The sequence below is a fragment of the Bison bison genome, unplaced genomic scaffold (genome assembly GCF_000754665.1).
Source record: "Bison bison bison isolate TAMUID 2011002044 unplaced genomic scaffold, Bison_UMD1.0 scf7180017864215, whole genome shotgun sequence".
Lineage (NCBI taxonomy): Eukaryota > Metazoa > Chordata > Mammalia > Artiodactyla > Bovidae > Bison > Bison bison.
In genome coordinates, this window is record NW_011494787.1 from 5,349,461 (window position 1) to 5,374,305 (window position 24,845).

The window sequence follows — 24,845 nt, forward strand, 5'->3', positions numbered from 1 at the left end:
GCAAAGTCTCTTCTCTGTTCTACTTTAGAAATTAAGAAGGATCCTTTTCATTCTTTTAGGGAGAGGGACCCAAAAGAGTTTCAGGAGATGTTTTGCTCTATAGCTCCCTGGACACCCTCCAATACCACACTTTTTTTTTTTTTTTAAATTTCTAGGACATTCTTGGAGCAGCATAAGCTATATGTGACACTTCTCAAAATTTCACAGGTCTTCCTTCATCTGGTATTGCTCTCTGAAAAGTGTGATACCTGTGCCACCTCCTGATCTTCACAGAGTTGGAGCTGAGGGGACCTCATGATGCCCCACAATTATTGTAATATCTGCACTTAAATCATTTCTGGAGGACTCAGAAATGCTCTGTTCTCCCGAACACACCAGAGATGCTTCTCTGAAAGATATCTGGCCTTATAAGATCTTGAAAAGTGAAGGAAGAACACAGACATAGAGGTGATATACTTTTTTTTTTTCTTTTAGCAACTGACCTAATGATTACAACACTTTTATTTGCTCAGGATCATTTTCTGAAAAAGAGTATTAACCCTCTCTTCCATGTAGACACTAGAGTATTACTGTTACTGTATATCCTTTAAGTACTTTATCCTCCTCTCTACAAATTTAAGCATCTTCCACCTTCATTGTTGCTGTTCTTGAAAATAAGAAAAGACTGATAATCACTATCTTTATTATGGGTAACTTCCATTGATTGCTTTCTGTGGGTTAGGCAGTTTACTTACTGCTGCTGCTGCTGCTAAGTCGCTTCAGTCGTGTCCGACTCTGTGCGACCCCATAGATGGCAGCCCACCAGGCTCAGCCACTCCTGGGATTCTCCAGGCAAGAACACTGGAGTGGGTTGCCATTTCCTTCTCCAAAGTTTACTTACAGTTATTTCATTTAATTTTTAAAATACTCCTTTTGGTTATTATTATTATTCCTTTATTACAGATGAAAAATCTCAGATTCAAGAATATTGAAAAACTGCCAAGTGTCAGTTGGCAGTAAGAAGCAGATGAAGACTCAAATCTATACCAGACTGATTTCAAACCTTACTTAAGACTATTTTCCAGATTAGATTTATGTGACTCCTTACTCACAGGTACAAATCATGCCCAGAGTTTTCTTCTCTCTTCATTATCTTTCTAAAACTGTGTGTGTGTGTGTGTGTGAGAGAGAGAGACAGAGAGAGAAAGAGAGCCTCAGATAAAATGTTATAAAATTTCTCTAGAACTCCATTTTCCTCGCCTCTAAAATTGATAGCATCTACCTCAGAGGTTTATTGTGAGGACCAAATGAGATAATATAAGTGAGAGCACTTAGTACACCTAAAATAAAACATCATCATTATTGCTGTACAAGTTTCCCTCCTTTGCATAATGGATGTGTTCTAGAGAAGGTGATTATGAAAATGTATAGGCTTAACTTCTATTATCAAATCACAGAGCAATTGCATTATAAAATCATAGAAAAAAAGACTCATAACAGATTGAGAGGAAGCCTTGATGTAAGGCAGGGGTTCAGGTAGAGGTTGGGTCTATGAAAGTCATACTGGGAGCAGTCTGTATGTTGGCAGCACTTTCTAGATTCTCTTATCTCCCTCTCCTCAGCCTCCTTGGTCTAGTAATTTCTCAGCTCAGTTACTCTAGCAGTTTTCTGAGATGTTTTCCTTCTTTTCCTTTGTCTGGTGATGAGGCCCAATGGAATTTGTAAGCAACAGTATTTCTCCTGATGGCCCTATCTCACACATGATACAGAACAGTTAGAAATTCCCTTTAACTTGAGATTTCCAAATACGTAAATTTGTTAGTGCCCTACTTTCTCTGAATGTTTAGTTAGAAGTTTCAGTCATATGTATTAATAATATTTGCATTCGCTTCCTCATGTTTATTATTTTGAAAGGCTTCTGGGTCAGAAACTATGTCTTCTACTTTTTTGGAAACCCTACACTTACTAGTGAGTCCTATAAATAAAATGAAACTTTAAATAGTACTGACTTCACCTTCAAATCATAACTAAACCTGACTCTGGGCTTGGAGTGCTATTTTCTCCTTGTAGTCTCATCAGATATGAGTGTGTCATGTTACTAACTGAGGCCAAACTACATGCTCCCACAGTTCACTTCTAACAACTGGCTGTATCTCAGTACTTGCCTTTTCTTGAGGTACCAGGACTTACTGTCATATCAATGCCTTAATTTTCTCAGCACATCTTTTACATGTGGAAAATATTCAGAAAGAATGGAATTTAAAAAATAAACCACGTGCTGCCCAGATCTTAGGAAAAGCTGTGATGTTTGAAAGCATCAGATTCAACTAATCAAAGGCACGGAAGCCTTATTAAATGCATTATCTTTAGAGCTCAGGTAGGAAACAAGATCCAACCTCAGCATACCAATGGGTATCAAGTGAGAGAGGTCAGCAGAGCCTGCACCCTTATGAGGTAGTTTAGATATGAGTGTGGAGTCTTAGCCATTGGGCCACCAGGGAAGTCACATTAGATACATCAGTTATGCTGCTGCTGCTGCTAAGCCGCTTCAGTCGTGTCCAACTCTATGAGACCCCATAGACGGCACCCCACAAGGCTCCCCCGTCCCTGGGATTCTCCAGGCAAAAACACTGGAGTGGGTTGCCATTTCCTTCTCCAAGGCATGAAAGTGAAAAGTGAAAGTCAAGTCACTCAGTCGTGTCCGACTCTTTGCGACCTCATGGACTGCAGCCTACCAGGCTCCTCCGCCCATGGCATTTTCCAGGCAAGAGTACTGGAGTGGGGTGCCATTGCCTTCTCCATACATCAGCTATAAGTATTCTTAATTTCTAAAAGGGAACCTTGTTTCAGATTACCTTACATATGGAGAAGAAAATGGCAACCCACTCCAGTATTCTTGCCTGGAGAATCCCAGGGACAGAGGAGCCTGGTAGCCTGCCATCTATGGGGTTGCACAGAGTCGGACATGACTGAAGCGACTTAGCAGCAACAGCAGCACATATGATAGCAGCTTGGAAGCCACCAGACAGACTCACTAGATCAATTCTAGATCAGTTCTAGATCAATTCAAACAAGGCTCATTTATATTTTATTTAATATTTTTCATAAGACTATGGGATCTACTCAGGACCACTTTTATTTTACTGCTTGTTCATTTTCCCACATCAGTCCTCTATCCCCCCATTTTACCATTCATCCATTTATTCAGTATATAAAAATATTAAACACCTTAGGGGATGGGTATATAGATAGATGATTGATAAATCAATCAATCAATAGATAGATAAATAAATAAATAGTAGATAGCTGGCTTGACAAAATATATGAGAAGTGACCTTAAAAAATGGTTAAGGAAAGAGATTTCACATAGAAAATCCTTTAAACCAGGTGTTAAAGGATAGATGGGATTTCAAAGTATACAAAGGGAAAATAAATCATTTCAAGAAGAATAAATTGTATGAACAAAAAAGGTCATCATTGGGAAAAGCAAATCATTTGGTTTGTGAAAGAGAGTAGCAAGAAATAAACTGGTAATATTTAGGCAAATTAGGGCTAGATCACAGGGGAACTTGAGTGACAACCAAAGAACATCATTCTGTCAATAAACTACACCTGAAGGAAGTTCAGTAAATAACTCAGAAGCATTATAATTTTAATAGACAGTATTTACTATATCACAGACCCTGAGGTTTGGGGTTCCATGGGGGAGATGCTACATTAGTAGTAGAGAAAAGGTCCTCATAGCTATTGAGTCTTATTTCTGCTAAGGTTCCATCTATTAAGATTAATCATATCATTTGACTTAAACAAGAATCTTACCCGCGCCTAATCACATTGACATTGGTCCTTCATTCTCAATAATAAAATGCAAGAATAGTAGAGTGGGTTGCCATTCCCTTCTCTAGGGGGTCTTCCCAACCCAGGGATTGAATTCAGATCTCTTGCATTGCAAGTGAATTCTTTACCATCTGACTCACCAGGGAAGCCCAATAAATTCTACAGTGTTGGCTAAAAGCTGATGAATCTGGCTTCAACGGGAGAGCTGAGTAACTTAGGCACATGTGAGATGTCTGTAGACAAGTTTGACATAAGCTGAACTTGAATAGAGCTAATATGTTCATACATAATTTGCTACTTATGTATGTTTAGCTCTGGTTCTTTCTATGATACAGAAGGTCATTTCAATGTATTTGGAACTTTAAGATATCCTCACATATCCTTCAAAGTTTATTGCTAAATGTGTAGGATTCTTTGACTTTAGTCATCCAAGAAACACCCCTTTCCTAGTACTTCCTTTCCCCCTCTCTCTTTCTTGTTCTTTATAGTACTTTCAGTCCTCTGATATGCTTTATATTTTGCAAGTATTTGTTTATTTTCTGCCCTTTTCCTCCAACTATTAGCACTTTGAAGACGAGTTTTTTTTTTTTTGGTATGTGTCTGTTTTGTTCACTGCTGTAATGCCAGTATCGAAGACAGATACTTGTTGAAAGACCAGTTTTGAAAATGAAGGTAAATATAGAAGATGGTGAGCCAATACTAACTGGAGTGTGGGAAAATAAAGTTTTCTACATAAAACTTCCCTCAAAAAATTCATATGCTGTATCATTTGAAAATATCATCAGCTAATGACTTCATGAACTAATTTTCTATAGAACATATTTTAAAATTTTATCCATTTGCTTTTTTACTGTTTTTGAAGTAACAATTTCATTCTTTCCATTGACTGCAGATGGAAATCATAGCAAGGAGAGATGCTTTGGGGTACAGCAGATCAATTCAGGACTTTTGACTCTAGGGGCTAGGTTCTATGCATGATTTTATACCAGCTTGTAATTCATAATTAATAAGATTTTAGTGCTGAATTGCATAGGATACTAGAATTTGAACCAATAAATAATGTCCTTAGCTTGTAGCCTCTGCTAGAACATGGCTTTCTCACAGAAACAAAGAAACAAACAGCAGTCCAGAAAGAAGAAAGGTGAAGACCTTGAAAGGCTAAACATGGCTATTCTTAATTTTCCTTTTAAAATACAGATTGGCCTTTTCATAGTAATTATATTGATGCTTTTGGAAGAAAATGAAAGTGTTAGTAACTCAGTCGTGTCTGACTCTTTGTGACTCTATGGACGGCAGCCCACTGGGCTCCTCTGTCTATGGAATTCTCCAGGCAAGAATACTGGAGTGGATTGCCATTTCCTTCTCCAGGGGATCGTCTCAACTCAGGGATCGAACCCAGGTCTCCTGCATTGCAGGCAGATTCTTTACCCTCTGAACCACCAGAGAAGCCCCTGGAAGAGAGGAATGAGATTTAGTATACAATGCAAATGATGGGCTTCCCTGGTAGCTCAGCTGGTAAAGAACCTGCCTGCAACACAGGAGACCCTGGTTCCATTCCTGGGTCAGGAAGCTCTCCTGGAGAAGGGACAGGTTACCCACTCCAGTATTTTGGGGCTTCTCTGATGACTGAGATGGTAAAGAATCTGCCTGTAATGCGGGGAACCTGGGTTCGATCCCTGGGTTGGGAAGATTTCCTGGAGGAGGGCATGGCAACCCACTCTAATATTCTTGCCTGTAGAATCCCCATGGACAGTGGCTACAGTCCATGGGGTGGCAAAGAGTTGGACACGACTGAGTGACTAAGTGCAGCACACACAGCACATGCAAATAATAGCAGGTCAACCACAGCTTATCAAGCTCTGGAACATTATGGCTTTTCCTTCCTAGGTCCTCTTTTATTCTGAAAATATCTTTTGGATTAGAAATATCATTCAATAGATTTCATTTTCAATACAAAAATCTAAACTATCAAAGTGTCAATAGAAAACACTGACAAATCCTTTCATAATCTTGGCAGGGAAGGAGTGTTTACCTGACTCGGTATCTAGAAGCCATAATAGAAAAGATTGGTAAATCTGATTATATTAAAAGCAAAGTTCTGTATGGCAAAAATATATATCTCATAAGCAAAGTAATTAAAAAAAACTGGGAAAAATATTTGCAACTCATATAGAAAAAAATAGCAATAAGTCAATAAAAAAAAGATCAAGAACCTAATCAAAAGAAAAGACAAAAGGTAAATAGGTGCCTATAAAAAACAGTTACCAAAATCATTAAAACATATTAAAAGATTCTTGGCATCACTCATAATAAGGAAAAGGCAAATTGAAAATACAGTGAGATATCATCTTTTACCTATACAATTGGCAAAAATCCAAAATTTGAAAAAATACTACTTTGTTGAGGCTGGGAGTAAAAAGGCACTTTCATATATTGCCAATGGGAGTACTCAGCAATACAACCCCTGTCGAGATCCATTTGATAAAATTTCTCAAAATTTAAGATGCATGTAATCCTTTGACCAACAATTCTACTTCTGAGAATTTATCCTGCAAAAAATCTGCACATCTATGAAACGATTTATGTACAAGGTTGTTCACTGGAGCATTGTTTGAAATGACAAAAACTGTTTATAAATAGGAACTGGTACAATAAACTATGATACATTTACATAATGGAATACTGTGCAACTGAATAAAAGATTAATGTAGCTCTCTATGTACTGATATGAAAAGATCTCCAAGATATACTGAAGAATGCAAGATTGAGAACTGCATTGAAAATGCACTGAAATATGTGAGATGGCTAATTCAAGAATAATCTCATATAAAAGTGAAAATGAAAGTGTCTTAGCTATGGCAAAAGGGTTCCCTTGCTCCCCCATCTTTTAGCCACTGGTGTAGCCAATGGCAAATGTGGCCAGTGTTCAGCATCCCTGGGACTGTATCACCTTGGATCATAAAATGCTCTAGGTTCTTCCCTCCCTAGCTCTGTAGCTTTCTTATGATATTATTAGACACCTGCTCCTTCCTAAATCCAATAGAGTTATTAGTAAAAATCTAAAATGCCATAAAATGCTTCAACCGTGAACTTGTTGGGACAAATCCCATCTAAAAGCCTGGCGTGATTCCCAATATGTTCTACTTTCCATGTGTTGAGTGGAAAAGATCTGGTAATCCACTTGTTACTATAAAAGTAAAAGAAAACACATTCCTCTAGGAGTTTATATGTATGAGATTATTGAAAATAATGAGTGTAATATATTCATCTGATAATATTTATCAAGATTCTAAAATGCTCAGGTGAAGTCTGAGCACTGAAAGTAGCCATGAGTTTATTAACATGAGACAGAATATAGCATTAGGCTGATGATGTATGCTGAATACTTTGGAAGCTTATATAATCAGTGCATTATAATTAATAATAAATTCAATAGAAGCAGCCTAATTTTTTGTCAAATAAGCAACACATTCATTCACTAGTCAGAAATTATAATAGTAGTCCAACAACCCATTTCCCTAAAGATTTCCTCATATTTTAGTCAGACTGCTATTTGGAAGAACCCAGAGATCACAGAAAAAAGCAGGGTTACACTCCTAACTTTGATTTCCTAATTCCTTTGGGTCATTAGCTATTTTGGTAAACAGGTAACCAGTGGGTTATCCATTCTGGGTAGAAATGTCTTCCTCTGTGTTCTGTTATTTATTTTAGGCAATTATTTTAAAACAATGAGGTAGGTAAGTAGAGAGTATTGATTGATTCTTCATTAGTAAAACATCCAGTACATTCTGGGTATTTTGCTAACATTAAAGGGCAGCCATGAAATTAAAAGACGCTTACTCCTTGGAAGGAAAGTTATGACCAACCTAGAGAGCATATTCAAAAGCAGAGACATTACTTTGCCAACAAAGGTTCGTCTAGTCAAGGCTATGGTTTTTCCTGTGGTCATGTATGGATGTGAGAGTTGGACTGTGAAGAAGGCTGAGCGCCAAAGAATTGATGTTTTTGAACTGTGGTGTTGGAGAAGACTCTTGAGAGTCCATTGGACTGCAAGGAGATCCAACCAGTCCATTCTGAAGGAGATCAGCCCTGGGATTTCTTTGGAAGGAATGATGCTAAAGCTGAAACTCCAGTACTTTGGCCACCTCATGCGAAGAGTTGACTCATTGGAAAAGACTCTGATGCTGGGAGGGATTGGGGGCAGGAGGAGAAGGGGACGACAGAGGATGAGATAGCTGGATGGCATCACTGACTCGATGGACGTGAGTCTCAGTGAACTCTGGGAGTTGGTGATGGACAGGGAGGCCTGGCGTGCTGCGATTCATGGGGTCACAAAGAGTTGGACACGACTGAGTGACTGATCTGATCTGAAAGGTACAAAGATGAAGGATACAGTGCAGGCGTGCATACCAAATCGCGTCCGTTGTGTCCGACTCTTTGTGACCCTATGGACTGTAGCCCACCAGGCTCCTCTGTCCATGGGATTCTCCAGGCAAGAATACTGGAGTGGGTTGCCATTTCCTCCTCCAGGGGATCTTCCCAACCCAAGGATCGAACCCATGCTTCCTGCAGCTCCTGCATTGCAGGCAGATTCTTCACCTCTGAGCCACCAGGGAAGGCCAAAGGATACAGCGTGTGTGTGTGCGCAGTCGCTCAGTCAGGTCCGACTCTTTGCAACCTTTTGGACTTTAGGTCACCGGGCTCCTCAGTCCATGGGATCCTCCAGGCAAGACTACTGGAGTGGGTTGCCATTTCCTTCTCCAAAGGATACAGTACTTGCCCTCAAATATTTTGGTCTATTGTTGCGAATGTAAAATAAATATGCAAATAATTATGACATGGGGTGATGCCTGCTATAAATGAGTTAAGTACAAATCACCATGGGAAAACAGAGGTATGGGACACTGACTTTTAGTGAGGTGAGGTGGAAAGGGACACAGGTAGAGGCAACAGAAAAAAAAAATTACAGAAAAAGGCAGAATAGAGTCTATGCAGGGAACTGCAGGTGGCTCCAGACAGAGTTCTGGGTAGCACTTGGAAATAGCAGGAAATGAGGCTTCAGGGGTGGGTAGAGCTCACCCAGGTTGTGATGGAAGTACCACTTTAGATAAGACGATCAGGGAAGGCTGAGACCTGAATGAAGAGAGTCAGCCATGCAAAACTCAGCAAGAAGAGCATTCCCTGCTGAGAAGTGTACTTGGTGTACAGATAAGTCTATTCCAAGGAGTGGTTAGAGGGCTAGGGCTCTGATTCCTGGTTGTCAGAGATGAGCAGAACTATTCCAAATACTATTCCCCTGACTTTTATCTAATCTCATTTGTTGTCTCTGGAACCATGGCTCTTTCCCATCAATGAATTCATTCAGTCCCTGTAATCAACTCTGATTAGTGTTGTTTAACATCAATCTTTTCTACTTTTTTTCAAAGAAAGATACCCATCAGTTCTGCACACCCCTGCTTGTTAAAAGCAGCACCTCTCCTGCTGACTTACCGTTCTCTTAATCAAAAGGGCAGGAGGAAGCAGTTGGGATTCACTTTTCTTTTTTTTTTTTCTTTCAAAGTACACAAATGTCAACTTCCTCAAGGATGTTTGGCATAGCAGAGTTCAGTCATGTAACGTACAAAGTCAACTTGATCAAAAGGTTGCAGGCTGCCCACTGCTAAAATGGAGGGAGAAAAGGAAACTGAGGATTTCTCTGAAGTGTGAACGAGCACAGAGGCCACTGTCACACGTGTATTTACACTGAGGACACGCTGAGCCGACAAGGGAGCTCAGGAAGTGTATACCTCTACAGCTATGCTTCTCTGTCTTCACCTTTGAAACTCAAGCCACATTCTGTTTTCTTTCCTACTTTTATTGTTATCTCCAGCTAAGGACTTTCTCTTTAGCTTTGTAGCAACCCCAAGTCATGGACATGTATAGGTATTTAAAAAATTATTTTGACTGCCAGTCTCCCGATGTTTAGCTGAAGAGTATAACCATCCTTGCCCCCATGAACTTGAAAGTGTCAGCATGGAGAACACGTTGTTCATTCATTCACTCATACCCTCCCTTACTCTTTTAACAAATCAGTATCCATCATGTGGCTGTCAATATGACAAACCCTTGTCAACGGTTCCCATGGAAGACACTTCTGTCAGAAGCAGAAAAATTTTCCAAAGAGTTTATTATTTTAGATTAAATCATAACTCAATTTGATTTCAGAAATAGGTAACAAATCTGTAAATAAAACTTAGGGATATGTCTAAACCTGAATACACATTCCCATTAAGCTCAGAAGTCATCATATATGGTCCCCAAACAAAATTAAAGAGGTTATTTCATGTTTGTAACAATGTAGAGCTGGTATAGTTCACAAAGAACATTTTGTGCAAGCTCATCATTATTATAATATAAAAAAAAAAGTGACAAGAAGGGGCAAGGTCACAGAGCTCTGAGTTCCAGCCAGAACTAGAATTCAAACTCCAAATTCCTAACCTAAGGACTTTTATTTCATTTATTAGGTAGGTCTGAGGGATGGGGAAAAGAGGGATACAAAGTCTTAAGGTCACTGATATGGAGGGACAAGGAGAGACAAAAGATGCTAAAAAATCACTGGCCTAAAGAAAGGCTCTCTTTTACTTTCTTGAAATGCCTCTCAAATCTTGGGAAGAACATAAGAAGTATGTATATAAGATCATCATTCCCACCTCTTTATATGTTCTGAAAAAAAATCTCAGAGCAGTGTTTCCCAAAATTCCTTGATCATAAGCATTAACTGGGTTTCTTGCTTCAGATACAAATGCCAAGGTCACTCCACGGAAGTTCCTGAATTCTCTAGGTCTGGCTCGGGGGAGGGAAGACCCAAACAATGGGTATATTTCACAGGTGACTCTGATGATTCTTAGGATCAGGGATGTCTGGGGAAACAATGTCCTAGACAAGCCTTTGCCACAGCAGCTAGAAAATTCTTCATTCCTAATGAATTGTCCCATTTCAATGTTTCTGTTGTGCCTTTTAAGCAAGTGTAGGCGGAGAAGGCGATGGCACCCCACTCCAGTACTCTTGCCTGGCAAATCCCATGGACGCAGGAGCCTGGTAGGCTGCAGTCCATGGGGTCGCTAGGAGTCGGGCACAACTGAGCGACTTCACTTTCACTTTTCACTTTCATGCATTGGAGAAGGAAATGGCAACCCACTCCAGTGTTCTTGCCTGGAGAATCCCAGGGACGGGGGAGCCTGGTGGGCTGCCGTCTCTGGGGTCGCACAGAATCAGACACGACTGAAGTGACTTAGCAGCAGCAGCAGCAGCAGACTCATAGCAAGCCATGAACTTACAAGTTCTTTAACATGACTTTGATACATGTACAGAGTTTTAAGGGCTTTTAGCAACAGCGAAAGGTCAAACAGGGATCTTACCTAGCTCATTCTCACAAAAGCAGCAACCCTCAACTCCCAGTAATCAATCCCTAATTTATTTTTGTAAACAAGCTTTTGCTCAGGCAACATACTTTAATAGAATATAGGACTCCTTTCCCCCCCCCGCCCCTCATTTTTAGTTCACTGTCTGTCTGTCTGGTTGATCAAATTAATTTTTACCCTGCTGAAGATGATATTCAGAAAAATCAGCCTGTCTTTGCATAGATATTAAGAATAATAATGAGGAAGGCATATGAAATAAAAATGACTAGGAAAAGGAAGTTCTACATTTGAACCCAGTCCCTTTCCTTCTATTCAGTGAAACATCTGTCATATATCTTTTTGACATATAGAAACAGGCCCTTTTCATATCATCTCTTCTCTTTGATAAGACAGTCTATTTCTTTCTAAATTTTCCCTGAGACTAACTCTCCTGTTTTCCTACCTACATTCTAGAAAGGCAAAATCAGCAAACACTGTCTCAAATGAGCTCACTTCTTGTATCTTTCAGTCAGATTTCGTTAAATGGACACTGCACAGACCAACTAAAAAACCCAAAATACTCCCATCACTTCTTTTACAATAATGCCACAATCTTGAGCAAAATTGAATTTTGGGGAAAAGAACGGTCTATGCCCTTATATAAGCATGAGAGGAGGGGCAGCGACTATAGAGAATATCTGTTAATTGCTGTTGTATTGTAGTTATATTAAGAATTGCACAATTTCCTTTATCAAATTAAACTGGGAAACAGGCCTAGATAAAAACACTTGTTTGCTTTGATTGTTTTCCTCAGTTCTACACAAAGTAATCATAAATTCAGTTTGCCATCATTAGTATGTTTTCATTTTGGGGGGAAAATATCTTTTTCCTCACAAGGAATATTTATACCGAGATGATGAAGTCCACAGTCAATGATGTATGTAGTTGTAGGGGTGTGGCAGCTACTAAAGTAAGCACCTAGTTTAGTAGACTATTAGAATTAGGAAGCTTGATGCACAGTAATTTTTCCTATTGGGAGGCAGTGTGTCTCCTGAGTGGGGCAGAGGCTGAGAGGCAGTGAGTGGTGCAGCCTGCAGCAGGAAATACACTTGACAGGCAGAATCCAGGAGCATCAGACAGCCTCAGAGCAGCAACACAGTGCCAGGAGACAGCAGAGACGTGTGGGCCCTTGAGGCACGATCGAAAGATGATCCATGGTGGGTGACCATGGTTTTTAAGAGTCCATCCTCAACGACAACAACATTGGCCACCGCAACACTGGCAGTCAACATTTTAAAAGTCTCTCTAATTATGTCGATGACCAGACTAACTGCCCAGGTTGGGCTGGAACAACAGCTAACAAGCTGCCCCTAGCCTCCTCCAGGATTCAAATGATAAAGCCACAGCAATCACAGTGGTGGTCGAAGCAGCAAGAGCACGGCTTTGACCTGCAGTTCTTGCCCATCAAAGAGCTGTGACCTGTCTGCTCCCACTGACAGGCAGATAAATACAGAGATCTGTTGGCAAGTACATATTTATGTGTAGCTAGAGCTCCTTCATCCAGACCTACGGAGAATGCATAACAGCTTCCAGTGGTGTAACACATGCGCCCACTAATGGGGTGAGACCCATTACTCACAAATGGGTGAAAAGAAGCATCAATATGCAGGTCTTAACCCCAGTTTGTGGGCAGAAACCTGTCATTCCATTGCAGGCCGATAGGTCTCCTATTCAGACAGTCCTTGTTTAATTTTCCAAACACCCTTCCTCTAAATGGTGCCACTCTATGCTGTGCAGACAGACAGGTTTGACAGGCAGAGCCATCTATTTCACACTCCCTATGCCTACTGCTGGGAAAAATTAGTCTCGGTAAGTACCCAGGATTGATTTGCTGAGGAGGCAAACGAGTTTGGCACTTAGGAGGTATTTTCCATATCAGAACTTGGGATGTAAGCCTCACAGAGGGTCGTTCCTGTTCAAAATGCATGAAGTCGCGAGAATCTAAAAAGGTGTACTAGTGGTCTACTTCAGGGCATACGCTATGCTGAAACCGGAAGATAAAGAGAAAAGCAAGGCATGGTCTTCTTTAGGAGTTCTGTGTAGGCAAGAAAAGGCAGTCACTTAAAGAGCCATAAGATAAAATGGGGCACTTGTCTTAGGAATGGAACACAGCAATGTGCACATATGATTCTTGGCCAATAAAAAAGTTGAATACAGATGTGATATGCTGGCCAAATTGTTACCCTTCAAGAAATGTCAGAACTGTCCAAAGAAAGGCCAACTGAGTGCATGACTGATAATAATGGCACACAGCAAGAGACAAGTTAATGAGCACCATTTCTTACAACCAAGTACGAGGATACCTTTGGGATCTCTGAGACTGTTTAAGAGTAAGACAAAGCTTGGGATGTTCTTGAAATCTCTGCTAACATATAGTTTCTACTGAGGCTTCCTTTTGATGTTGATCTGGTTTAACTGCAGAAGGAAGAGAGAAAATGTGGGAAAAGGGTTCTACCACTATTTCAGGAGTTAGATAGTGAGAGTTAAGAGCTACATAGTTGAGAATAGTCCTCCAGAATCTCTCTGAGCAAATTAGCACGCTTTGATATGCAGGATTTCCCACAGAGTATTGCCTATCAGGAACCATAAGTGTGAACCCAAAGGAGTCTGTGTGTCCCCTGAGTTTATTCCCCAAGGAGTCGAACTTCTAGAGCACATTACATTGTTCAGGAATAGAATACAATTAAGCCCTTACTGATTAGAGGCTTGAATAAGCCTGAGGGTCCATTCTCCATCCTGATCCTGCCTTGTAAGTAGTTATAGACTTCACTAAAATAAAAAAGCAAAGAGGATCCCACTTTTAGGAGACATTTTCCAGTTAAAGTTATGGTGGGATTAGGGTTACAGTTGGTAGGAAAGAGACATGGAGAGTGCTGTTAATGTTTTTAAAAATGTCCCTTTTCCATCTTCACAGTCATCCTGTATTTTGAGTGTTGGTTGCTCAACATCTGAGTGACCATAATTGCCTCTCAGTTGGCATCTCTGACTAGTCTTAACCCCCTCAGTCCACACTGCACATTATAGGCAGTTTAACTCTTGTAACACCGCTTTCATTTATTTTTGCTAGCCTCACTAAAAAGTGTCAGTTATTCAGCAAATCCGTATTGAGTTCTAACTGTGTAACAGTCATTGTTCTCATCAGCCATATAACATACACTTTAGACTCCACCTGCCTTTTTAAATTCATGTCCTAAAAATCTTCAGCAACATGGATCTCATTTCTAATTTCATTACTTCCTGTACACATTAACTTCATTCCCATTGCTGTGCCTTCTTTCAGGTTAAATTTTTTTCTTCTTTCTCCCTATTTCTTTGTTATCTGATATTACTTCACTGCATTCCATCTTCCCTTCTCTCCAAAGCACCCTTAATTTTTCATCCTTCAATGCCCAGCTTTTATAGCTACAGCTAAAGTTCTCCCTCCGCTGTCAAGCCTTCCATATACCATTAGAAGCCACTCTGATGGGAATTCTCACAGCACTCCCTGCCTTTCTTTACTGCTCATTTTGGTGCATAATAACAGGCTAGTGATTTCTACCTAATTAGCTTTAGGATCTAATTACTAATCTCTGCAATAAGATTATACAAACTAGAAGCTCCTTGTAAGCAGGTATGGTTCTGATGATGGTGACACTTGTAATTATTGTGAGATATACTAATTAAGTTTAGCATCATACTTGGTTCTAAATTTAAATTGTATCTCTTCTTTTACAAATTTTTTCTCTCCTCTTTATGCATCCTGTCAAAAAAAAGGTAACAAAAAGAGGAACACAAATACATTAAAATGTAATGGCAACTGATATTTACCAGTTGCAATGATGTTGGGTTTTGCTGTTAGTTTCTCTCCTTTTGACATGGATATTTACTATTATACATATTCTACACTAATGCCAATATTGCCTAATTAAATTTTACATTAATTAAGTTTTGCGTGGTGTTAGCATCAGCCTAGGGGTAGAGCAGGTATAGGGCAAGTGAGACCAGGTTCAGGATATCAGATCTCTGATATTCATCAAGAGGCTAAGATAAGGACATTGTGGCGGCATAATGAATGGCCCAACACGTGGTCTGCCAAGGTGGATGATGCTGTTTCTTACAGATAGGGCTATCAGGTTTCAATTATGATTGAGGCAAGCATATTTTTCACAAAATATAATCACTATAGAAAAGGATATGTGAATATATGACATGAAGAGCAAAACCAAGGTTAGAAACAAGGGTATCAGATTAAAATACAAATGGATAATACAGCTTGTAAGATTAAAGTCCAAATTTCGAATGGGAAGAAGGTACAGGCAGAGGCATAATGAACACAGTTCTGAGGATACTGTCTGTGGATCCACAAAGGAAAAATGAGGCAGACAGGAGGGCAGGCCTACTGTAGTGACTGGATATCAATACTGAGAGTTTCAAATTAGGCAAGAGGAGAAAAATAGCTAGCAGAGTCTGGACTGGAAGACAGAATAGTAACACTGAAATGAACATATAGGTGAAGCTTACGCCCAAGGCTGAGGTAAGCAAGCACTGTTAATTGGACAGGGTGTGTGCACATGTGTTTGCCTGTGTGTATTTGTGCATGCACACACATGTGTAGGTATTTCCCTGACATGTATTAACTGAGACTCTGTAGCATAGGAATAAGTGATGAAGAGCAGGATGATAATGGTAATTATAATAGCAGCTAATGTTTACTGAGTACTTACTGTATATACCAGTAAAACATATAAATATTTTACATTTATTGGATCATTTACTTTGCATAATAATTTTATGATGAAGGTATCATCCTCATCTCCATTTTCTGTACTAAGAAACTAAGAATGAAATAGCATTTCTAGGATCACACAGCTAGTGACCCAGAGACCAGAGAGTGACCCAGACCCAGAGAGTCTGCCCTCCTAATCACTCTGCTATGCTGCCTAAATCCAGAACAATAGGAGAGTTGTACTTCCTTATGATGGAGCTTATCTATGTCTACATAATCTCTCCTTTTTTATTCCCATAGATATAGATGATTTGAGGATACTCTTACTAAGAACAGTAGCACTTCTCAGAGATGTGACAATGACATATTATGTTGTTCAGGAATATAATGAAAATATTGTGGTAACAGATGAGAGAGATTCAGCTCTTATAGACTTTAATTTTTAATTATACTATGTAACCAACAAAGAAATATTGTGGTGAAGCAGAAGAACAATAATCAGGCTAATATGGAAAGTAAAACTTTAGTCTCTGCCACTAACTGTGTGTCCCACTATCTGCCTCTCCATCCTCCATTCCTTTTCAGGGTGATATAAGGGTTTATAAGATAACCGAAAAACACATTTGCCTTATGAGGAGTCATAAATTCTATTACTATTGTGGTTTTCTGAGTCATGATAATCCTTTGGGAATTTGTATTTAAGGCAGTATGTAGAAGGATGACTCCCAAGTCCAGGAAAGAGAATGACCAAATAGAATGTTAGCCAGCATGACTGATAAGCTCAAACTCCAATGTCTAATTTTGTAGTGGCATCTCTGGACAGAGTTGATAGTTAACATGGGGGTACAAACATTTTCATTAAAAACCAAAGAGAAACATACATAACTTTGAATCTTCCCTTGTTGGTCTCCTAGATCAATCCCAAAGCATCATCTAATAAACATGATGACAATTTGCAATTTTATTTAAATTTCTTTAGTATATAAACATTCAAGTCAATTATTTTAGCTTCCAATTTTCAGCTCGACTATATCTCAGGACAGAATGGACTCCTTAAACGTCTAGGGAATCATTTAGACGTGGGTCACTGTATCATCTGTACCTTCCTGGGTACTACTCTAACTCTTCAGTACTAGTCTTTTCACAAGTGAGCATGGGTCAAGGCAAAGAGAGGAAAGAATGGGGCAAATCCTTACAAGCTGTGATCCCTGTTGTACAGGTAGGTCTAAAGGTGACTCTGACCTTAAACAGAATAGAGAATGTCTTCAAGTAGGAAAACCAAAACACCTGTATTCTGAACCTATTGGAGAGTTTCTGGCCCTTTTTAACATTTGACCTTCAATGAATAATACAACTGCTTTTAGCCCTTAGCTCACACCAGTTGCAAAGGTGGCAGATACCTGTCATATTTTAGGACAGCTTATCACCTTAACTCCTGGAGTGATAGAGTATTTATAGACACAAAGATAGAAACATAAAACACATATGTATAGGCAGGAGTCCCTTGGAGGTGGCGATTAGGACTAGGCAGTAATTTTAGCTTGAAGTTCCTATGACTTAAATAGCCACTTGAGCTCTGCTCTCACAGTTTACGATGTCAATAGAACCCCTAAATGAAATTACAGCCTTCTGATACGCAGCAGGATATCCTTTCTTTGCCATGCAATATACACGGCCAGGAGAAATTGCTCTGTACATGGAGTTTCACTAAGGCAGAATTTATCATAAGGCTGCTCTACTAAAATATCATTAGGCTGTTATTCACTGGATAACACATCTAATGACTCGGGGTGCACTTGATAGCCATGTTTCAGTGAACACACACACACACCCTGATGTGAACTGGGCACTCCAGTGCTTCAAAGCACTATCGATTTCAATTCTACCATAATTTACACCTGGCTTGTTTTGCCAATAGCTTGAACCCATGCTAACACTGGAACATACACATTCAAGTATTAGAGGAATCAGAAATGAACTGTGTTGCAAAATGCATGCAGCAGACTTTCCAGGATTCTGCCTTTATCATCTCCCTTAATGCTACTGAAATATCCTATACTATTTTCTCTGTTATTTTGTACATTTCTTCTGTTAGCACTGTCCATTGTTGATGGTGAGAGTAATCTCATATTTGTACAAACTGTGGGTACTTCCAGGGAAGGAACTGGGTGCTAGTCATCCTGGTTCCTCCAACATCTAGCACAGCACCTGGAGCATAATAGTTGCTCATAATAATTTTGTTTAAGTCTCTTCTTCCTTTCTCTGTTCCATAAATGTGGTTCACTCCAGGGGTTTGCTCTCTTTTGCTTTCTACCAATACATTTTCCTTGAGAAAGGTCCATTCTTTAACTATGATGCTGAAGCTCACGCTTCAGATGATGGCCAAACTTACGTCTATTCCTGACCTATCTTCCACTTTCCTGACTAAATCCAACAGCCTACCAGGCATCAGTCTGGATGTTTCCCCAACATCTCAAATTGAACACAGTCAAAGACAAATTTATCCCCTTCCTGCAGCCTACAAGACCCATTCCTCCTCCTCACAGTTATCTTGCTTAGTCGTGGAAGGCAGAAACTTGGGAGTAATCCGAAATTCCTTTCTCTTGATGCCCAGCCCAAAGGTTATTAAGGTGTGTCCATTCTGCCTCTTATCTCTTGAACGTGTCTCTTCCTTTCTATTCCCGTAGTTATTGTCCTAGTTCAGAGCTTCATTGTGTTCTGTCTCAACAATTTTAGTTGCCTCCTAACTCATTTTTCTGTCTCTCTTCTCCCATTCCTCCAATCCATCCTCTACCCTGCTGCCTGGGTGATCTTCTATAACACAATTTGATCATTAACCTTCTCTACTTAAAACTTTTAAATGGCTCCCCACATATCCTAGGATGAAGTTAAAAGTCTTTGCATGGCAATCAAGACCCAACAGGATTGTTCCCTGCCCACGTCTATAGCATAATTTCTCCACGCTCCTGCACTAAACGTTAGTGATACTGGTCCCCAACTCTGCTATGCTATTTCCTACTGCTAGTCCTCTTACTGAATGTCCTTCCTCCCTCTGACCGCTTGGGAAAATCCTTCAAGGCCTAGAAGGGATTTATTAGCTCTTTTATGAAGCTTTTCCTAACTCTACCGCAAAATACATTCAGGTAAACTTTTGCTATTTTGTGCCTCCAAGGTTCCTTGAGCATCCTTCAGTTATGATTCTTAGCATATGGCATTATCCCAACTTGTTTCCCTATCTGTCTCTCCACCAATGAGCAACTTGAGGTCATGGCTTTTCATCTTTGTATTGTCAATGTCAAGACCAGACTTTCACAACAGCATGCTCAGGCTCCCACTGCCTCTCCTGTCACGTCTACCACTCTGCTGCATGCCCACTCTCATCCTGCTACAAAGACTGCCTTGTTACCACTCAAACTTGCCTGACACAGTCTTGCTTCTTCACCTTTCTCAAATGTTGTCCCCTTAGGGAGGCATTCTGTTTCCGTTATGTTAAAATCGCAACCTTAGCCCTCACACAACCATACTCTGTTTGTCTCTCTCCTCTTATTTAACTTTTCTCCATAGCACTTACCAGTGCTATCTAACATACTTTATATTTTAAATATGTACCTGTTTGTCATCTTTCTCCATTGCCTAAAATTCAAGTATTTTGAGAATAGAGACTTCTGTTGGTTTTGTCTACTGTAGTATCCCAAGCCCTTGGAAAAGCCCTAGGTTCACAGTATGTGCACCTTAATAAATACTTATTAATAAATGAATCAATCTTTAACTGTTAGAACAATACCTGACACAGAATATGGTTCAAAAGTGTTTCTTGCATTAATAAGTATATGAGTGAATGAATGAATGTTAAATCTATGTTTAATGAATGTAATGAAGAGACAGTCTTTGTAATCTGATCCTCATAACAATGCTGATAAATAAGTCAAATGGGTACTATTATCCTCATTAGACAAATGAAGTAGATGAATAAGGTTAGAAGCCTAAGTTAAGGCAATGTGGGTAGTTGAAGCTTTGCTACTCTTTTTCAATTCACTGTTAAAAGGAAGAGACATTTTTTTCTGCACTCTGTTCATGATGTATGTCTAACATTTATTACACTATTTTGGTTCCTTTTGACTAGGAAGGCAATTAACAGGAGATGCAAGGTGCTAACACTTTTTATTACAATTTGTGTCTTTCCTTATTAGGTGCTTTTCATAAAAACAGATCCTTTTCTTTCATTTTCAAAAGTGGATTAGGCACTCATACAATTTTGCCCCTCAGAGTTGTTTGTACATGACTACCCAAGAGGGCATCATGCTACAAATCCTGCCAGAATGAACTGGAAGGTGAGTGTGGCATTTGTAGATTGAAAATGAACAGGTTGTTTGGTGCCAAGTTTGAGCTAATGGAGATGTCTTCTATGTGTTAACACCCAAAGGAGAACATATTCAACAACAAAACATTTCAGTTTTTGGCATGTCTATGGAGAGTTAACTTTCCATTGTTCAAGGGTTAATTATCCATTATGTGAATCATTTCTCTTTCTCCCTCTGGCTGCTTACATCTAGGAATTCAGTTTACTAGAGGATAAAGGGGAAAAATAAAAAGAGAAGGAAATAAAACCAGTACATTTCATTTATATATATTAGAAGCTCTAGAAAATAATTCAATGTAGGAGACAGAATTAGATGTAGCTTAGTGATTACTAAGTTGATTGACCATTGATGACAGATATAATTAAATTTCACAAGATATTTTGGATTCTTTTAATTATTGTTTATTAGGGTCAGTTTGTTGTATATGAAGTTAGTCTCTAGATGTTATTCATGTCAGCAGGGTACCGTTTAGGGTGCTGGAATGGTTCCCTCTCCTCCAATGTGTCCAGAGCACCAAATGTGCCTTAGTATGCTCCAGCTTACTGATTGAAGAAGCACCTAGAGATCCCACCAATTTCTTTATGCATTCATGAGAAACAATTGCACTTGGCTGTTTTCAGTTATTATCTGCCTCAGACAGGGCATTTAATTAGTACTTTTTAAGATAGTGGAAATGATTGGGCAGTCTGTCTTCTTGACCCTTTCTTTACTGTGTTGTCTGCCCCAACCCTCTCCTGTCTAGTTCATGGGTATTCATAGCTAGTCCTCATGCCTTTCCACATCTGATGTCAACCTGAGCTCCTTAGATATTGAGTTTGAGGAGAGGAAGAACCACTGACTGACTATAAGCAAATACTGACAAACTGGAGAAGTTTTTGGTCAATATGATACTTTACAGGTGAGTTTGGTACTTTCAGACTGCAGGAGCAGAACAATGTAGGTATTTGGCACCCTCATGAGTCCTAGGAAATGAATGGAACTACTGCATGCTCAAGACTCCATGTCCCATCAGAAATCACTTGGGCATGTAGAGATTAGAAAAGCTACCTTGGCAAATGATGCCATCAGCTAGTTGGAAGATCTAATATGGGAGTTTAAAGGATTCAGATACAGAAGAATTGATTTGTTTTCTGGACATATTTCTTCCGTATGATTAGCAATATGTACTCAATGTCAATACACTGCCATATAGATATCATCCATCCACTTATCCATTCATTCATTCATCACCTATTCATTGATCCTTCACTCAGATTGAGGCAATTCAACATTGGTTGGAAGGGAGGTAAATAAACATAAAATGTAGCACCTGCCCTCTAACCACTTGTAGTTTCATATGTATAAAAAAACTTCAGTACAAAGCAGTATATGATGTGTCAAATGAAAGCTACAGATTTTTAAAATGCAATTAATGTCAGAAGGGAAAGTTCACTTTTAATCTAGGTTTTTACAGAAAGCTTCAAAGAAAAAAGTGTGACTTCACAAGGATATGTCTTGGCTGGGTATCTTGAAAAGGTATCTGGGAAATTATAGTTGCTGATGTTGATATGTAAATACAGCATCAAAGTATTTAATGTACAACTAAATCACTGAGAAACTAGAATAAACTGGGTCATTTGGATATAAATTCATTCTTACAAAATAAAGTGAATCATTAAATATATTATGAATTTTCAGATAATTAAAAGCAATTTCATTTCTTTCTACTTAAACTACTTTATACATTTAGCAATTAATATTTTGAAGTTGTACATAAATAGAATTTAGGCTCATAATTTAACATGTGTGTTTGATGAAGGATAATTACCAATCTTATCAGCTAACCAAATCTTATCTTTTGCAGATTCTGTTCATAAATATTTGTGTAAAATTTCTGTGTTGTCAGTGTGATAGAACGTCAACTACATTTCACTTATGGTTAATTTGTAAAACGTTTGATTGAGTTTAGAGGCAAGTGAACCTAGCTAGGATTTGGTTATATTTTTAATAGCTGAATATAGGTATGTTGCCTGGAGGAAGAAATGGCAATCTACTCCAGTATTCATGTCTGGAGAATCCCATGGACAGAGGAACTTGGCAGACTACAGTCCAGGGGGTCGCAAAGAGTTGGACACAACTTAGCAACTGAGCATGAGCACAGGTATACTGAATACAGATTATACACAAGCTAACATACATATATAATCACATGATACAATGAATCAGCACCTTCTTCCTAACGTTTAAAAACACATGTCTTTTAAAAGAAATCACATAAATATCAAAAACATTTCTATATAAATAAGAAAGAATAATTTCTTATTGAGATAATAATAATTCTGTCATTTAGAAATGCTATTTGAATCTATTTGTGACTGCCTAATTAAATGAATATAACACTTGGGAAGTGCTTACAGCAAAAATGTACATGCAAGAAAATAGACATTTTATAACATGCATCTTCTGAAATTAAAATAAAATTTTTAGAATCAGCACTCAGAAAATTGAATTATCAATAGTACATTATGGAGGTTTATAACACAGGTTTTGAAAAGATCAGGTAACTATTTACAACCATTTCAATGGAAAGAAATACATCATTATCTTGCCTTTCTATCAAAGGTGTACTGATCAAACTAACTTAAATACTCTAACTCAGCCATGCAATTCTTTCTTCCACAGCCACGTGGAACTCCAGGTCTTGGCAACAATAAGGAAAATTTCTCTGGCAGGTTATCTTTTTAAAATGTCATCTTGGGATATACTCTTAGATATTTGTGTTTACCTATTTTCTGCTTAAATATGCTCACAACATTTTGTGTACAAGCACAGAGGATTTCAATAGTAAAATGTTTTCTAAATGTTAGCTATCCAGCTTACCCTGAGTGCAGTCTTAGCAGATATCATCTCTACGAGAGATAACGGACAATTCTCCCAGGAGTCTGTGGAGCCTGAGTGTTAACTGTGAAGGCACAACCTCACATAGGTCTTGGTAGTAATGGGTAAAAGTGAGTTACATTTATATATCACACTTTAAAAAATTTTAACCCTATTTTCCCTTTCAGCTTCTTTCCTCAGAAAAACAGAGAACTAATGGAAAATCCCCAAGAAATACTCCACATGCATGTAGTATAATTAACATGGCCTAGCTGAAATAAGCAAGCTTTCCATTAAATACCATCAAGCTTTGAGCATACTGGTCCTAATAAAACTCTGGGACTTCTTCCTATCACAATGACAGCTCAGGAATTTGATGTGCCTCCCAAACTATAGGAACCATGAAAGTAAGCTGACTCTGTGTGCTAGAGGTCACTGACAGAGCCTGATGAGGCTGTAGCAGGGGTCAGTGTCTGTAAGGACCATGGGACTATATAAGCATGAGGTGGTAAGGAATCCTCCTGCCAGTTCAGGAGAGCTGCAGGAGACACAGGTTCAATACTTGGGTTGCGAAGATCCCCCCGGAGGAAGAAATGGCAACCCATTCCAGTATTCTTGCCTGAAAAATCCAATGGACAGAGGAGCTTGGTGGGCTATGGTCCACGGGGTTGCAGGAGTCGGACATGACTGAGCATGCACGAGTTCTATGGTTAAGAATCTGAATCACCCAGAGTAGCAAACAAAATTCCCAAAGTAAGCATCGATGTGATATGCAGAGTGATTGCACCAGCTTGGACAGGAGTCCGCACAACAGGCACACACAATACACATCTGGTTAAACACAAAATCAGCTAGTGCTAAAGCATTTCCAACTCTGAGGAAGAATCTACTGGCAAAGTGTTAATAGCAAGGAAAACTAAAACAATAAATTAGCATCTCTTTCCAAATATTTAAGAACATCGAGTGAGTGCCCCTTAGGCTGGGTTGTGGTTCTTGGAAGTTTTAGCCTATGAGAACCATATTGGGAACATCAAAGACTCCTCCTTGCCTCCAAAGAGCAATTCACTTCAGATGCTGCCACACAGTCAAATGCTTTTATGGCCACCATGTTTTTTTGGTTTTTATTTTTTCCACTCTTAATATTTTGGAACACACTGGATCCTTAAGATTGGAAAGAAAACAAGAAAACACAGTGAGATCAAATACCTCTGAAAAAGCAACTAAGTAGGGACCTGATGGTAAAAGATAAATACACGTTCCAACTGAAACTCCACTTCCAGGGAGAGTGTGAATTATTAACAAGGACATGGAAGGCAAGTATTGGCACCAGAAGCTGGTCTGTTGACTCCTCTGCTAGTCTCATATCACACAGCGTGCCACCACCCCCATCTCATTTGTTAGACAACTTCTGAGCACACTCAATCAGAGGCTCTTATATTGAGGACGATACTATATTTGGGTTTAATACTGTGAGGACAGTCATCTAGTTTTCCTGTGTCACGATGATAAATTTCCCTGGAACCAAATAAGGATTTCCCTTGCATTCTTCTGTTTAATATCATGAATGCAGAAGAATAAAGACAAGGGTATGACAAATAATATTTTCCAAAGGTTGGGTGGGGGAAGTTTCCCAAACGTTTAAAAACAGCCAGTTCTTAGCAAAGTGAT

The 24,845-nt window shown here is 39.1% G+C and overlaps 1 protein-coding gene across 1 annotated transcript in view; it reads right to left on the reverse strand.

The window, feature by feature from the left end:
• The window catches only part of ZBTB20 (zinc finger and BTB domain containing 20), an 851,623-nt gene that overhangs the window by 285,687 nt on the left and 541,091 nt on the right, over nt 1–24,845 (reverse strand). The window lies entirely within an intron of this gene.